Source organism: Pituophis catenifer, unplaced genomic scaffold (assembly GCF_029215685.1).
Source record: "Pituophis catenifer annectens isolate HBS135680 unplaced genomic scaffold, rPitCat1.0.hap2 SCAF_2, whole genome shotgun sequence".
Lineage (NCBI taxonomy): Eukaryota > Metazoa > Chordata > Lepidosauria > Squamata > Colubridae > Pituophis > Pituophis catenifer.
This window is the reverse complement of record NW_027256882.1, coordinates 151,776,275-151,782,274: the sequence shown is the minus strand read 5'-3', so window position 1 is coordinate 151,782,274 and position 6,000 is coordinate 151,776,275.

The following is a 6,000-nucleotide window of genomic DNA, read 5'->3' as shown; positions in this document are numbered from 1 at the left end:
AAAGCATTAAAGATGCTTATCTTCCACATATTGTGCAAAAGTGTTAGATAGAAAAATGCTAAGGCTTTTATTTTCAGTAGTTTGAACACATTTTTTTAAATTTAATTTTATTATTTTTAAAAAAAGTACTTTTAACTTCTTCCCAAAGTTCTAAGAAATTGTTTCATGAGATTAAGTTAGATATATTAGTTTGAAAGTTTGTCCTTGAATATATTTCCATGATTTCGGTCTTTTAATTATTCATCTGTTTCTGCTCCTAGGTAGCTGTTAGGAGAAAGACCTGAAGAAGAAAAAGAAAAAGAAATGCATGACAATGAAAGATCAAGTAGTTCATTAATTGTGGGGTGTTTTTTTTAAAAACTGATTTTCTACTTCACTATTTAACTTACAACAAAGCTAACTCCTCTGCATTTTTACAGAGAAATCATTTTGTGAGGTTTATTCCTGGACAATCTTTGATGGAATTGCAGCGATAGTTACAGTAGCTTTGACAAACATCAGCCAACATGTAATTTTTAAAATCATGCCTGGAAGTCATAGGTAAAAAATATAACATATATTTCAAAGCTTAGATTACTGTACCAGTGGGAAATCTTTTATCCTGGCCCATTTTGATGCTGGAATATTTGGTATTTAGACTTGCCTTGTCCCCCAGCTTGGTCACAACCAAGACCTGGTTTCACAGTCAATCAAGGACAAAAGTCTGCCTCCTTTTCCTGTTTAGCAAAATATCATATTGCACATATTAATATTCTGCTATGTGCTTTGCTTTGTGCCGGAAAGTGTACTGAAGAAAGTACAGTCGTCCTGCCCTTCCTTCCTTCTCAAGGTTTCCTTTTTCTAATCCTAATCACAGATTAATATTGTTTATCAGTATTTCTCAGATTCTCTATTCATCCCAGAGATTATGTTTCTGTTTATTTTCTTTCGCTCTTAGCCTTAATTCTCATTAAGATTTCTTCCCATATTTATTTAAGCGCATATCAAACAGAAATGCATTATACATCATCTGATCCCTACTCTACCCATGCCAGATATTACCCTCACTCCTGTCAATGATCTCCTTGGGTTTATGTAACCTGGTGTCCAATAACTAGTAATTTGGATTGGGTTTTTTTTTTATATGCCATGGATTGTGTACAAGTAGTTGTTCTTTCCTCCCCACTTAAAAATATTTATTCTCATGGTTATTTCTTGACAGGCGGTTTAGAACTCACTGTGCCCTTGTTATGCCCAACTTTTCCAATTAATCCATCAAGTACTTCTGAGATATTATTTTGCACAGAGTCTATTAAGATAGTAGTTTTCTATGGGGTTGATTATTTTCCTCTCTCCATAGCTTATTTTTTAAAATGTTTTTTAAATGTTTTTAATATGTCTGTTATTGTTTTTTTAACTTTGGGGCCAAATTTATATATTTCTTTTTAAACTGTTTTTAATGTTTGTATTCATGTTTTTTACTTTGGCTGTACACCGCCCTGAGTCCTTTGGGAGAAGGGCGGTCTATAAATGTAATAATAAATAAATAAATAAATAAATAAATAAATAAATAAATAAAAATGTGTGATTTTCCAAGAACAGAAACATTCAACAAAATCTAATTTACTCATTTTCTTAAATAGAGATAAAGTGCTATTGATTTCATGCCTATGAAGGACAAAAGATAGAGCAAATGTTAATGGATTCGTCCATTTTTTTTAAAAAAACAATCCGTAATGTTCTTTTCCCCCCCCCAAGATTTTTACAAATCTTAGAAGCACAGATGTAGATGAGCTGCAGTAAAAGAAGGGAAAGGATAAAAACTGTCAGCCACTTTAGAGATGAGCAAATTGAACCTATGATCCCGCTGCATAGGTAGATAAGTCAGATTTGACACTAGGATAATGCAAATGTGATACTCGTATCTCAGGAGAAGCTGCTACAGAGCTCTGTTGTAGCTACAGAGCTAACGTAGCAACTGTGCAAATCTTCCTCCAGCACTCTCGAAAACTACTGTTATCTGTCAGCATTATGTCGCTGTCTTTGAAATGGAAGCACCAAGAAAAACGATGCAGTGGCTGGGACATCAGGTGGCCTGTCCTAGAACAATTTCTGCCACTCTGCCATTGGCTAGGACAATGATGGCAAACCTTTTGGGCTCAGCATGTCAAAAATTTGGAACTTGCCTGACTCGATTCTGCTGACCCAAACATAAACAAAACAATTATTTATATATTCATTTGTTTTTTAAAAAAATCCAATCCAATCGTATAGTGCTATGTACTGTATCAGTGGTCCCCAACCCCCGGTCCGCGGACCGGTGCCGGGCCGTGGAGTACCTGGCACCGGGCCGCGCAGCGGCCGGGGGACATAAACGCTGCAGCGCAAAGGCTCCTGGGCCGTGCGCAATGGGCCGTGCGCAAAAGCTCCTGGGCCGTGCCCCCACCCCTGCGCGCGCTCAGCGGGCCGCGGCGATAAAAAGGTTGGGGACCACTGTACTGTATTATATAAAGAAGCATCAAATCATTAAACATGAACTACAGGTAAAACAAATTTTTGGGAGGGCTGGAAGCTGAGTGTGGCCTCTTGGGCCTTCAAAATAATCACACAAGAATGGGGCATACTTTCAAGAATAGTTGTTGGATATCGTGAATGCTGACATGTCATCTTTGACATGCATACAATAGGTTTTGCCCATCACTGGGCTAGGATTACATATTATACTAAACTCAGGTTTTTTTCCCCTCAAACATTAATAACATGAAGAGTTCCCTTGACATCTGAGGATGATGGGACCCTTAATGCAAATGCAAACAAACCATACTATGGTCAGCCCTAAGCTGTGGAAGTATAAACCCAGATATACGTACAGTGTCTCTGGAACCCTGTGAGGGCCATTGCATTCAGTGAACACACAAGGGACTGTCAGTGCTCCAAAGCTGTGATCAGAATGAAGGAGGGTGATATTAGCCAACTGGAGAGTACTACATGGTCTACTTGCTGTATTCAGGTAATGTTTGTCTTAGGATCAGCTGTCATTTTGTTATATTCCCTTTATCTCAGTTCTTGGGCTGTCTATGGTAATCCATCACAAGGACTGTTTGAATGTGATTTAATATATTATGGAACTGATCATAGGTATCCATTGTAAACTCATGAGGCACAAGTGACAAAATGTGCTTTCATAAGACAAAAACCTACCATTCGTACTTACCAGTACATCTGAATAATGTAGCAGTTATATTTACATCATCACCTTAAAATGCATGTCTTGTCATTTGCTTCCCTTTGCCCCCTTCTGTGGAAGCTATCTGGGGAATTCTGGGAGTTGAAGTCCACACATCTTCATGTTGCCAACTTTGAAATGCCCTGTATGTAGTAAAGCAAAAGCTAGACAGGTGCTTGTTAAGAATTTTAATTTGGATCCCGAGCAACAGATTGTTCTCATTGACCACTCCTGGTGGAAGCCATAAAACATTGTAACGTCACTGCAAGGAGTGATGCAAAATATGTAATATGCATTAGTCATATCATGATGCAGATTACATACAATGCATAATAAATGTCATTTAGGAGATGATGTCTTGACACATGTCATCGCTGCAGGCCCACAAGCCCCAGACTCATATTTCAGGCTGGATCTGAAATAATGGGGAACCATTGTGGTTTATTCCATAATCCATGGTGAACCCATATATAAATTAGGGTAGTAGGGAGCAAGATAGGCAGGTATTGTGGATTGCTGTACAGTTCAAAGGATCTTTTGGACCAGTTGGATTATTGATTCCAGGCAGAGTGGATCACTACCATAAAATAAAACCATGTCCCATAATCCACAATACTTTTACTGGAATCCAGTCCACGTTCAGGATTTTTTGTTTCTTAAAGCCTGAAAAGCTTGAGTGAAGGCCATGGATTTGGGGGAAAGTAGTCCCAGCCCATTTGGAAGATTAGAAAATATTTTGTAAGCATAGTTGACAATTGGACAGTTGAGGTTTTCTTCAGAGATGGAGCCAGGATAGAATGTTGCAGATTCCAATGGAATTTGAATAGAACGAAGAGGTTTTGGGAAGCTTCAAAGTGAATCTTAAGAGTAGGACCTCACAAAACTTGCCACATTGTAAATGGATTATGGGAAAAGATGAGTGTTCCCTAGCTTTCTGGGTACTTTCTCACTGAATGGAGTGCCACTGAATGGAATGGTTCAACCCATACATTGGCTTTTTGAATTCTGCCCTGCTTAATTTTTGTAAGTTAAAAAAATACCTGACCAACGAATGGAGAGTTGAGAGTGTTGGCAGGGAAGTCTGGTGGAACCTGATTGTGATGGAAGATTAGGCAGGAGAGAGCAAGTCGCTCTCAGCAAAAGAAAATACCAAGCCCTCCTCTTGCTCTGAAGTTTATTTAAGCAAGTATTTGATATCAGTCCTGAAGCCCAAATACCACATGAGCAGGTATAAAAATAAACGGCTGACAAGTTTTTCTCCAGGCACTGTGTGCTGCCTCCAGAAACATTCAGCCCAAAAGGAAGCACCATTGCACCACTTTTCTTTGCTTTAAAAAAAAATGCCTTCTAGGTTAGCTTGCTGTAACAAAAACACCTATGTAAAAAAAAAAATCAGTTTCCCACAATGAAGAACAGATGTTGCTTCTTGCATGCAAAATAAGCTAATCCTTTCTTGAGGTTTTAGAAGCCTCTGTTAATAATGACAACCGTGGCATCACTAGCTGCTTCACACATGTGGCACCAATTTAGAAAAGTCTTAAACTCCAATTCAGAGAGCCGGTTTTGTTCTTTCAGGTCCAAAATATTTCGGAAGGAAATAGCTAAAGTAATGTCTTCTGGCACACTCTAAGGGTTTTCATTGACTGAGATGGTTGAGGACATTAACCTATGGTTAATAGAATCATGGCTTACTCAGTTAACTCTGGGGTTGCATTCCTCACAAAACAGCAATTAACCACAACAGCTGGGTTTGTACAACATTAGATCAACCCTCTGAGCTGAGCTCAACTCTTGGTGACCACGTGGATACATCTATATAGTTTCCTTGGCAGGATATGGAAGTAGTTTACAGTTGCCTTCTTCCAGGATGTTTTCCCCCCCTCAACCTACCCCAAAGTAGGTTGAGATCTCCCAGTGGTCTCCCATCCACTAAGTAGATGTTGCAGGCTGATGCAAATTCCTGCTTTCCACAGAACCTTTAGAGATCCAAACTGAAGCCTTGCCCAGCTGTATTAACCAGGCCAGTGGCTTTGTTTGGCTCTTCTAGAGCAGCCAAGCTTTGCATCCTAGCGCAACCTTGTATGAACCTAGAGAAGTAGGCAAATGAACCACATTTCCACTGATGGCAGCCTCTGTATTAGGACCAGAACAGAGTGTCCTCCCTAGAGAATTGGCTGGCTCTGCTATCCTTTGGGTGGTCAGCAAAATTCATTTTTTAAAAAAAAAACATTTATCCTGGCTTTTAAATATAAAGGAGTATGTGAATGAATCAAATTTGGCTTTCTAAGGTTTTGGCTGCAGCCTTTCAACACGGTTGTGTGTTTCCGTAAATAGGGTTCCACCCTGACATCCGAGCGGTAGGTAGCAAAACATTTTAAATGAATTTTAAAAAAAACGAATTAAAAGAAACCCCGTTGGTTTTAAAGTTATCACAGACTTTATTTTCATTTTATTTTTGTTCATGGGTTAAAAAAAAATATATATATTTTCCGTGAAGGCCTTTCCTGAAGGCAGGTTCTCCTCATCCTTCTCCTCAGCAGAAAGCCGCTTTTAGCTCTGCCTCTCCACATCAGCGAGCAAAAAAGCAATGGAATGAGAAGCAGCCGCGGTGGCGGCGGCGGCGGCGGCGGCGGCGGCAACCCAAAGATAAACGATGAGGGCCCGGAGCCTCGCGAACTCCTCCCTTGCCCGCCTACCGGGGAGCTGCGCTAACTCTGACGTCATTTTGATCCGTGTCCGCACATGGGTGTGCAAATGTTCTGAGAGCGGCGCAGGTGGCCCCAGCCAGCTCTTAG